We start from the raw sequence: 12,341 nt of genomic DNA, 5'->3' as shown, positions 1-12,341 counted from the left end.
GGCTCAGTTGGTTAAGCGTCCGACTTCGGCTCAGGTCATGATCTCGTGGTCTGTGAGTTCGAGCCCCGCGTCGGGCTCCATGCTGACAGCTCAGAGCCTGGAGCCTGCTTCGGATTCTGTGTCTCCCCCTCTCTCTGACCCTCCCCTGTTCATGTTCTGTCTCTCTCTGTCTCAAAAATAAATAAACGTTAAAAAAAAAAAATTAAAAATCGTATCAGAATTAAAATCCACAGAAAGCAAGGACCTGCAGATGCCAGGCAGGTAGTCTGTGTGGGACCAGCCAGCCCCTGGGAAGGCCACGGGGACCAACAGCTCATGGGGGCAGGCACCGTCGAAAGACATGCAAGGTAAAAATACTTAAAAACACTGAGCCATGCAAATAAACACATAGAGGGCAACAGTAGGGTCTCAGCTTAAAGGTCCATTTAGAGGAAGCCAAGAAGGGAAGCTGGGGAACCACTGGTGGGTTTGATGGGAAATCATCACATCTGAAGGTCCTGAGCGTCAGAGATGCCTGCCGGCTTGTGATGTGATTTTGTGGCAGGAGAGCGCTGAGCTCAGTATTAAGCAGCTGGATCCATCCCGAGACACGATTTCTGATTTCCGAATTAATTACTCAGGAGCATCTATAATGTAGGCATCCATTCGCATTCAGGTGACAGCCACCGCCACCTACTCTCTTATGCCCTCCACCTCAAAAGTGCCATCGCCGCGGCAGTCATCAACAGACATTTATGGAGCCCCCACTCAAGGCTGGACACCAGACGTGAGAGGTTCTGATTCATCCCACGTCACAGAGGAAGTGAGGGTTTCCTCATCCAGCCTTCCTTCCGTACCGTGGCACTAGGTCCGGTCATGAGATGTGAGTGGTGGTTAACTCGGCTGGGAGGGCGCCCGTCTGCCTCCTGTCCCCCCCCCCCCCAAATACACTCTGTCTGCTTCCTCTGACTGCCAACTGGGGATGACAGGTTGTACCTACAGCATCCGGCTAGGACCGGGATACAACTTGCAGAATAGAAGCTATGTGCAAGTTCTTGATGACATCAGTGGTGCAAAACCCAACCCATATCTCTGTTTCATGCCAGAGACAACTGTATTCCTATCTTGTCAAAGGCTTTTTTATCTTCCGCTTTTCTATTTGAAGCAGCTGAACATAATACCGACAAGCCCGCACATGTGTGTTTTCTACCCAACATGCATTCATTCTTCTTGTAAACCGCTCCTTAGTTTCTCTCTGTCGGGCCACCTCCTGCACACTGCCTTCCGCCTGGGTCTTTCTGGAGGAGCTGACTGACCCAGGGCTGAGTAATCAAAGAGCTATAACCCCTGGTGACAGGAGTTGATTGATTCGGGCATCAGCGTGTGCCCTTAAATTTCCAATCAGAACAGATTCCACGATTTGCTAAGAAGGCTACCTCAGCGAGGTTTACATATTTCTGTGGGCTTGTATTTAGGTACCTGAGCCCCGTGAGCTCACATTAGTTATTCATGACAACGGGAGGACAGCTTGCAGAGAAGGAAGCCACAGTGAAGAAAACAAAGCTAATAAGCGGGCAGAGAAGCTCATTCTAGTCACATAATTTTGGCTCTGGATTAAGCCTTGCCTGAAGGCTTCCGGGCTATTTAGTTATATGAGCCAGTAAATTCCTCTTGTTTAATGCATCCAGGAAGGATTTTTCTATCATGTGCATTGAAAAAAAAAGCTAAAACTGATGATACGTTAGTTTGAAAAAGAAAATAAGGGTTCCAGTAGGCTACATATGGGAATTGCCACCTGTCCATCTGGAACAACACTGGGAAAAAGAGATCAGTAGGTTTCCCTCAGGACACTTTGAGTCATGGGACAGAGCACACGTGTCCAACCCATAGCCGTGGTGTACGTTCCAGGGTCTTCCATGATGTGTTGGGATCCAGGCAGGGGACGATGGGTCTCTCTCCACTTCACCCTTTCAGTGTATACAAACATCGGCTTACCAGGCAGTAAGGAACTTTTAGCCCAGTGAGGAAAGGAAACTGCTCTGCCTGGAGCCAGTGGGGAGACTCGGGGTGGGAGGAAATGGGCTGCGGAGGGAGATCGGAGGGAGAATTGCCAAAGTGTACAAAGACCCACCCAGCTGTGCCCTAAGGGGGATTTTCCTCTTGTGCAGCGAACATTACGATCCACTCCCCACCCCCCCCAAAGCTTAGCTCAAAATGAAACACTTTTCCCTTTAATAGTTTTTGGTTGTGTCAGTTCAAAATCCTGTGTTGTCTTCTTAAAACAAGGCCATCGTGTATGGAAACCAGTTTGACAATCAATTTCATCTTAAAAATAAATAAATAAAATAAAAAAATAAATAAAAACCATGAAACTAAAAAATAAAAAAAAAAATAAGGTAGAGACTCTTCTTCTAAAATATATCGATTGAAAGAAAATACACAGGAAGCAATTAACGTCGAAAGAGGTACAGCATTTTGGGGAGACTGGGACAGCTACGTGCCCTTGACTGAAGTTTGAGAAAATCACGTTACTTCCTTCAGCTTTTAGGGCAACCCTCCTCTTCTGTGGGGAATATCACACCCATTTTACAGAGCAGGACAATGAAGCCCTGCGAGGAGAAAGGCAGAGCTTACAGTGGGCCTCAAAGCCATTGATCTTTCCATTGCCCACCCCCCTCCCCGTCCTAGGGCACAGGACCTCTGTCCGCTACTCCAGTGAGAAAGCCTGGCCACATAGACCCCACCCCTGGAAACCAGTGATCCGGGATGACGCAGATCTCAGAGCAGCGGGCTGTCACAGAGTGGGCCTGCATGCAGGTGATAACTGCCACAGAAAAGAAGGAAAAGCCTGACCTTCCTGGATTCCTGCGCAATCCTTTGTTTGAATAGTTTCCAGGGAAGCCTAATTAATCCCATTGTTGATGCTAATGGGCTGCTTTTTTAAGACTCAGAGTCGATGCTGCAAGCAAATTTCTCTTTGATTTAAGGCTTTGGAAAGAAGACAGAAGTTTTATCAAACGTGCCTGGATTACGCTGTGGGCTCCGTGCGCTGAGAAATGAAAGCCCATTTAGCTGTGACAGGGTGGCCAGCCCCCAGGAAAACACTGCGTCTTATGGTGGCCACTTTCCAAAGACCTTTCTCTGTTTGGGTTGTCTTTGGTGGGTTTTTCACTCTGTTGACTTGTTTCACAAACATATGGATTAAGAGCCGGGCCACCACATAAATTTTGTACCCATGACAGCAAAATAATTGTAATAATAATAGTCATTACCATGATAACAATAGCTACCATTTATTTAATTCTTACACATGCGGACATTTAAATATTTGGAAACCGTTGAAATATAAGAAACACTTTCTGAATGCTAATTGTGTGCTCGGCAGACGGAAGGGAATTATTAGACCTAGTACTCAGGGAAGAGTGAGGTACAGACTCATTCTCCAGCAGGCAGGGGATCTTGAGCCCACTGCTCTGAGGTCTGTGCCAATCCGATCACTGGTTCCCAGGGGTGAGGTCTGTGTGGCCAGGCTTTCTCACTGCAGCGGCCCACGGAGGTCTTGTGTCCCGGGACTGGGGACTAACGGAAAGATCAAGGGCTTTGAAGTCCAGTATAAACTCTGCCATTCACCTCTCTGGGCTTCATTGTCCTGCTCTGTAAAATGGGTGTGATCTCCTCCGCAGAAGAGCCACGTGGCCACACAGTTTCAATGAGATGATGTGGTTTGCCCAGACTTTAGTCATTGGCACATAACTATCCCAGTAAGTAAGGAAAGTGGATTCCTAGTAGCGCTCCGACGAAGTCAAGGATGGCATTCCTAAAATGGGGCCTTTTGGACTGGGGATTGAGTCATAAATAGGAGTGTGCCATATGAGGAGTAAGGATGAGGACATTCCAAGCCTGGGAGAAGCTTATGCAAAAGATGACAGAGTGGAAGTGTAAAAGTCACACATCTATTAAGGGACAGAGCAGGGATTTGAATTCAGGCCTCTTGGACTCCAAAGCCTGGGCTGATAAGCAGGAATCTTTGTTTTGTTGCTGATGTGTTTCAAGTACCTAGACTAGTGCACAACACAGAGTAGGTGCTGACAAAGTATTTGTTAGTGATTCTTGCTGAAGACGTTATTATTCAAAGTTGGTGTTTTTTTTTTTTTTTTAAGTTTATTTACTTATCTTGAGAGAGAGCGTGAGCATGAGCAGGGGAGGGGCAGAGAGAGGGAGCGAGAGAATCCCAGCAGGCCCCGTGATGTCAGCGCAGAGCCCAATGCAGGGCTCGAACTCACGAACCGTGAGATCATGACCTGAGCCAAAAGCAAGAGTCAGACGCTTCACTGACTGAGCCACCCAGGTGCCCCTTATTTTTCAAAGCTTTAAAAAATTACAGTGTATGTAAAAGACACATAAAGAACTAGAGAGAATAGGATATCACACCCCAATACAGCCATCATCCAACTCTGACAATTGTCATCCGTGAATAACCTTTTGTCATCCACACTCCCCTCCCATCTGTACCTTGGATGATTTTGAAGTGAACCCCAAACATCCTATCATTTCATCTGCAAATATTTCAGTGTGCCTCTTGAAAAGCAAAAACTCCTGTTGTATTTTAACAGCTTTATTGAGATGTCACTGACATGTAAAACTTGTAGATGGGTAAGCCATCCACCTTGATGTTTTGAGATACATATACATTGTGTACGATCACCACGATCCAGCTAATTAACACGTCGACCACCTCTCCATGTTCACCATTTGTGTGGTGTGTGTGTGTGTGTGTGTGTAGTGAGAAGATTTAAAATCTACCCTCTTGGCAATTCCAAGTACACAGGACGGTATTGTTAACTATTCACTGGGCATAAATGAAAATTTGCACCCTTTGGCCAATATCTTCCCGTTTCCCCCTTCCCCAGCCCCTGGCAACCGCCATCCTCCTCTCTGTTTCTAGGACAAAAACTCCCCGTCTGAGATAAAAATCACAATACCATCATCATAGCCCCAAACAGTCAATAGTGATTTCTTCACATCATTAATCACCTAGTCAGTGTTTATACCTCCCAGTTGTCTTATAGCTTATTTGTTTGAATTGGGGTCCAAGTAAAACCCACTCTGATCGGTTAGTTGCGCCCTAAGACTCTTTTTAAACTGTAGATTCCATCTCCATCATCCTGCAATTTATTGTCGCCGAAGGAACTGAGTCATTTGCCCTCTTGAGTTTCCCACAGGCTGGACTTTGCTAGCTGCATTCCCTTGGTAGCATTTAACAAGTTCCTTTGTCCTCTGTAGTTCCTGTAATTTGGTGGCTGGCCCTGGACGCTCCACAGGTCTAGATTTGCTGCTTTGGCAGCCCGACGGTGTATGCTGAACTGTGGGCAGGAAGCAGCTCAGATCCGACCGTACTGTCTCTTTTCCTGAGGTTCACGTCCTCCCATCAATAACGACGAAATCCATTCTTTCATCAGGGGCTGCAAAATGGCGATCGCCCAATTACACCTTCCTTCTTTGCCAGGATAGAAAGAGGACCTTCGCCGCGTTGGCGGAGATGCAGCGTGTGGCAAACTTCTCAGGATTTTTGCTTGTGTCCACACCAGAACTAATTACTCTACGCAGGCTATGAATGGAGCAGGTTGGGGACGGGGGGGGTGGGGGGGGGGAGGGGAGGTGATACCTTCAGGGCTGTGTCACAGGCTGAGTGGCTTCGTTTGTGCTCAGGGTGGCCTCGATGAGGCTAGTGCTAGAGGCAGTGTAGCACCGTCCTCAGTCTCCGGCTGGTAGAAGTCAAGGGACAGGTATTGGCTGGCCCAGAACAGGTGCCTTCTGCTGACAAGTGGTTGGGTGGATGGATGGACAGATGGACATAAGCGGGGACAGCTGTTGTACACAAAGCGGCTATCTATAATCAAGAGATTGCCCCAGGAGAGGGTATTAGACATGTAATTCTCATCACTCTCATACTCTGATCTTTACAACAGCTTAACAGAAGAAGAGCAAAGACATCTTGGCTCAGTGTTTTTCCACTCCGGGACTCAATATCCTTTATTTTATGTCTTCACTTGGAGGCAGAGCTTCCATAACATTTCCCTCCTTAAATTCCCAGGGGCCATGAGTGCTGCCTCGACCTGCAAAACAGCTCCTGGCTTGGCTGCAGCTACCTCCACCTTCTGAGCTCTTGATGCAATGGAGAGTGGAGACCCCCCATCTTGTTCCCTGGCTCCCCATTAAATGGTAATAGCTCGGTAGCTTCGGGGACTAATTGGCAAATCTACAGCTATCTGATCCAAAAGGAGGCAGAGAGAAAGACAGAGATTTAGTCTCAACCGATGAGCAAGAGGCAAAATTATCCTAGTCATGTCTCTGCCTAACGAGAGCCCCGCTCACATGTCTCTGCCTGATGACAGCCCTGCTCATAGTGCGGAGGGCACAGCTTTCTGATACCCATTCCTGGGGATGCTGGCTGACTACCGCACACCACAGGGTAAGCGACAATGAGAATTGGGCAGACACTGGGCCAGGCACCTGACATGCATCGGGGAAGCCATACAACCTGGTGAGTAAATCTGACTTTTGCATATGGATTCAACTTCTCACTTAGCTGTTGCACGCTGTGTCCATTTGGGTCAGGCATTTAATCTCCCGGAGGCTTGACATCCTCATCTGCAAGACAGAAGAAATAATTCCTACCTCATAATGTATTGGAAATGGTCAAATGAGAAAATGCAAGTTGAACACCGAATGTGGAATCCATCAGTAGTAGCTGTTTCTGTCATTGTCTCTTATCCTGAATTATGCTTTTTAAATTGGGATGCTTAGGCACCCATACGGGGATTCTGATGGTGTTTTAGAGGATGGCTATATACATTTGGAGGATAAAGCTCTTCCTGAAGCTTTGAGGTTTTTAAAATTACGTCGAGGGAAATTTTCAATGATTAAAATAAACATGATATATTACAGACTGGAATGCACATTTTATGTTCAGTTTTAGAAATGTTTATTTACTGTTGAGAAAGAGCACATAAGCAGGGGAGGGGCAGAGAGAGAGGGACACAGAAGATCTCAAGCAGGCTCTGCACTGACAGCAGAGAGCCCGATGTGGGGCTCGAACTCATGAACCGTGAGATCATGACCTGAGCTGAAGTAAGACGCTTAACCAACTGAGCCACCCAGACGCCCCCTTTGTGTTCATTTCTCTTTAATTAAAAAAATTTTTTTAAACGTTTATTTTTTGAAAGATGGCGACAGAGCATGAGCGGGGGAAGAGCAGAGAGAGAGGGAGTCACAAATTCCGAAGCAGGCTCCAGGCTCCGAGCTGTCAGCACAGAGCCCGACGTGGGACTCGAACTCACCAACTGCGAGATCATGACCTGAGCCGAAGTCGGACGTTCAACTGACTGAGCCACCCAGGCCCCACCGCCCCACCCTGCCCTTTATCTTCATTTTTTAATGATGACCCTGATTTCAAGGATATTTCATATATGTAGTAGCTACTTTAAACTGCTCCCCTCACCTTCTAGAATTGCCCGTGCATTCTTGTCTGCCTACTACTCCCCAAAAAGCTTGAAAAACGGACTTCCCACCATCTGGTGCCACGGATACAACAATTGTCCCCATTCTGCAGATAAAGGAGGAGTCTCAGACAGCTGATGAGGTAGGAGCCAGGATTCGAAACTTCACCAAGAAGTCTGTGCTCTTTCCCATGCCTGCCATTATATCAGAACTCAAAAGTGAATAATCATATCATATGAGGTGTATCAGTCAGGGTTCTCCAGAGAAACAGAACCAACAGGGTAGATGTAGATAGACAGAAAGAGATTTTCTACGAGGGGTTGACTCATGCAGTTAGGGAGGCTGAGAAGTTCTATCATTTGCCATCTGCAAGCTGGAGGTCCAGGGAAGCCAGTGATGGAGCGTTCCAGTCTGAGTCTGAAGATCTGTGAGCCCGGAGCACTGATGTCTGAAGGCTGGAGGAGACGGACGGATGCCCCAGCTCAGGAAGAGAGAAAATTTGCCCTCCCTCCACCTTACCGTTCTAGTCAGACCCTCGACGAACTGGATGACCCCCACGCACATAGGTGAGGGTGGTCCTCTTTACTCAGTCTACCAACTCAGTGCCAACCTCGTCCTGAAACAGCCTTACAGACACCCAGAAATAATGTTTTTCCAGCTATCTGGGCATCCCTTAGCCTCGTCAAGTTGACACATAAAATCAACCCTCCCAGGAAGCATTCCCGACCAAGGCCCCACCTGCCTCCAGGCTGGGTCACTTGGCTTGGGTCTCCGCTGCTGTTGCCTCAGCGACACTTAGCACTGTCTCCATATTTGTAAAGCCCGGCTGCAATGCTAGGGGACTCAGCATCTAAGCTGGCCATGGTGTCACTGTTCCCCCATCCTGCCCTCCACGGCGCCCATCGCAGCTGGGAGCACCCCAGGGCCAGCAGCCTAGCCTCACAGGGGCTGCCGAGGTCAGGTGACACCATTGAAAAGTGGAGAGGTCGAGCCCAATTGGGGTTGGAGATCGGCAGTTGAATTAGGTCACCCTCCCAAAGCTGACAGAAACTTCTGAGACCCAGATGGGTCCGTACAGCCTTCCAGGTGATCAAGAAATGGTAATGAACGTACTTAAGCAGCTTGTATTGGCTTTCTGTCTTTCCCTACCTCACTTTCTTGCACTCACATTGTGCTTCTCTGACGTCGTCGCCCCTTGGCCCCTCATGGAATATTAGCATGCAGCTTTCCCTCAGGCTCTGTTTTTCTAGGGGCCCTATTTTTAACTAGATGTCCTCAGTCTGGCGTACAGCTTCGCTACATTGCTGATGGTTTCCATACTTTTGTGAGGCTTGACTATAGTAAAACATGCATGATTATGGAAAGAACAGAGTAGTATGGGCGTTAGAGTTCTGTCCTGCCCTTTTCTGTCATTTACTCGCTACATGACTTGGGGCAAGTAGCTTCTGTCCTCTTCAGCTTCTTCAACTGTAGCGTGTTGGGGGGCGGGTGCTGCCAGTGTGAAATGGAGAAAGGTGTTCAGGAGACACAGACATGGGTTCGAGTCCTGGCTTTGTCACCTTCTCGCTGGGTGCCTTTGAGCACATTACTTACTTTTCTCTGGGCTTCAGTGTCCTCTTTTATCAAAGACAAAAAGGAAAATACAGCTACCTGTGAAGTTGCTCAGAGGATTACATGAGATAATGTAGGTAAAAGCCTAAACGAGCAATAAATGTTTGGTTAATGTAGAGAAATAAAGGGATTAGGTGGCACAAGTGTTTCTGATTCCTTCATCAAGCATCCCTTCTATTTTTCCCCCCCAATCATTTTAAAAGATTCTGCCCTGCCAAAGAAAACTACTCAGCAAGAGTAATCACTCCCTCATTTATTCATTTTTAAGCAGAGATGCTTTTGGAGCTTCTCATTAGCATATAGTAAACAATGTGACACCACAGAACTCAGGCTGTTTCTAGCCTGGGGCAAAAACAGCTTCCTCCCTTCTTGCCTTTCTTCCACTCTGTGTTGGCTCTCTGCTGGAAGCTGAAGTTACTAGGATGACCGAAAGCAGTCGTGGTCCCTGCTCCCATGGATCTTTGCATCTAGAACAGAGTTAGATAATCGCCAAACGATCCACAAACCGTATTGTCACAAGTGCTGCCCAGGAGGGACATAGAAATCAAGAGGGACGAGAAACCAGAGAACGAGTGCTAAGGGTAATAGAGCTTGAGCTGGGCTCTGAAGGATGAGTAGGAGTTGATTACAGAAAGAAGGGAGGAAAAACTATTTCAGGCAGAGGGAACAGCGTGGACAAAGGCCCTGTGGTGGAAGGGAGCCGGATGTGGACAGGGAATTGATGTAAAAAAAAAAAAAAAAAATCAGAGCACTTAGAACACAGGAGCAAAGGGCCATACAGTGATAGATGAGGCGGGAGCCAGGCCTTGTAAGGCCTTGGCCCTGTTAACGATTGTGTTGTTCATCATAAGATATGAAACCATAGCCGTGATTTAAGAGGAGGAGTGACACGGTCGGATTCATCCTGCTAAAAGTTTCAATGCAATGTGCACTGTGGGAGGAGTTTGGAGCCGATGAAAGAGAATGGAAGCAGAGACCAGGTAAGAAACTTACAGTTGCCTCTTTGAGGGAGTTTTGGAGTAGGATGCAGTCCAAAGGGATGGAGGGCGGAGGTGTTTTGTGAAGATGTTAGGAAGGGAGAGTCAACAGGGCCTGGTGACGGTCTAGATACACACAGAAGGGGAGATTTGTAGGGTTCCATTGTTTGGGGCTCAGCAGAGGAAACCGCCTCGCGCTGAGAGAAGAATGCCAGGAAAGGAATCCGTTTGTGGGAACGGGGAGTCACAGGGAGGAGGTTATGCCTTCGGGTTGGGACAAGCCAAGTGGGAATGCCTTGAGAGCGACAGAATGAGATGCAGTTTGGACAAGCTTTGATGCAGACCTGGGTTCTGGAAAAGGGGTCTGTGCACGAGGCAGAAGCCTGTGAGTCACAGCTGTGAAGGCGGTGGATGGAGCTGGGGGTGGATGAGATCACTGCTTGACATTTCGGGGAGCGTTCGGTAAATGGAGAAGCGTCATTAAGCTTTGTAAAATACTTAAAAATAGCTTCTGTCCTACCATCTCTTCACCCCCATCACATCAAGAACTTAAAAGATTTTAGAAGGCCAGATCCGGAACCAATAACCTGTTTGGTCTTTCAACGGACTTTGACCGTGGAATCTTCTATTCGTATGAATACGCGCAAAAAATGGTAAAGCCCTCAAAGGGAAAACAGAGCAGGTCTGGTTAAAGGTAGGGCTGTGAAGGGCAGGATCCCTGCTGCTCAGACTTCTCCCGCTCACAGGTATCTCTGTGGACCCTCAGGCTTTCAAGGAAATCAGCTGGCAAACTCCTGGCTTATACGATTTCCCGTTTGCCTCCACCCCTGAAGGTTTCTGAGTCTTTGATGGACTGAAGGGAGTGTAATGGATGTCATCAGTATGTCCATGATGGCAAACGAGGAACCCAGGATCTCATCAGAACTCTGGATTATCTTAGCAAACCTCAATTCTCCCTATCCCTGAACTTGAGACACGTCAAAGACTTTTAGCTGACAGAACTCCAAACAGGCCAGCTTTTACACGGGATGTAATTTATTTATTTAAGTTTATTTATTTGTTTTGAGAGAGAGGGACAGAGAGAGAGAGCAGGGTAGGGGCAGAGAGATGGGGAGAGAGAGAATCCCAAGCAGGCTCCTTGCTGTCAATGCAGAGCCCAATACAGGGCTCCAACTCACAAACTGAGAGATCGTGACTTGAGCCAAAGCCAAGAGTCGGACGCTTCACCGACTGAGCCACCCAGGTGCCCCACACAAGATGCGGTTTAGAACCCCAGCTTTCATCAGGCAAGAGTCTCCTTGACAGTGAAGGCCTGTTGGGTTTCCCGAGTGGCATCCTCATTAAAAAAAAAAAAAAAAAAGGCAATTTAACTGTCAGCGGAACTAAGGGCATGTGTTGGATACTGCTCAGTGGCATTCATTCTACAGTGACAAAGAAGTGGAGGATGCCAGGAGAAGCTTGTGGGTCTGGGAAGAGGGAAGGGTGGCATTTGGGGAGTTTGCTAGTGCTAAATTTGCTCCATCTGTTGCATTAATAACCAATCAGTCCAGGGGGCTGGGAAAATGGGTAATTGAAGCATACGGTACCTATTAGGACCTATCTGCACATATGCAACTGCTCATTTCATCTGTACAAATGACTGCTTACTTATGCAAATGGCAGGTCTGAACGCCCATGCTGGGGAATTCTGCTGGGAGAGCATTTCCTTCGGAAAGGCTGTGCTCAAACCCCTAACACACTGACAAGTCTAGGACCTACCATGCCACGGAAGCAAAAAAGAAAAAGCTACAAGCGCGGCGGAAAGAGCAAAGATCCGTCGGAAGGCTGTGCTTTGCCAAAAGGGGCTGGTGAGCACGGCTTGCATTGGTCACAGAGTGGGGCGGACTGACATAAAGGGGAGGTGCTCCACGCTGAGATCACTGAGGGACTGGGGGTCCAAAGTTTGGGAGCGGTTGGGCCACAGAGCCCAGGGTGATTTGTGGTACAGGCACAGGTGTTAGGAATGGTAACGTGACTAGTCATGTGACCCAGATATAACCTGGGGCTCCCTAGTGCTGAGGCAGCAACACGAAAGTCTAATGAGAACCAAGTGTCTCTTCGCGACTTGGGGGAAATTGGCGGGTAACCACTTGTGATTCCGTCTGTCTTCATACGCGTGCTTTCTCGCATGCTGTCACCCTATAATCCCTAGAGACCACAGTCATCACTGTCACTGGTTCCTACAAGGGGTCCACTTTCATTAGCCTTTTGTGGCTTTTGCACACTGTACTGGAG

The sequence above is a fragment of the Panthera uncia genome (genome assembly GCF_023721935.1).
Source record: "Panthera uncia isolate 11264 chromosome A1 unlocalized genomic scaffold, Puncia_PCG_1.0 HiC_scaffold_17, whole genome shotgun sequence".
Taxonomy (NCBI): Eukaryota; Metazoa; Chordata; class Mammalia; order Carnivora; family Felidae; genus Panthera; species Panthera uncia.
This window is presented reverse-complemented; position numbering follows the sequence as displayed.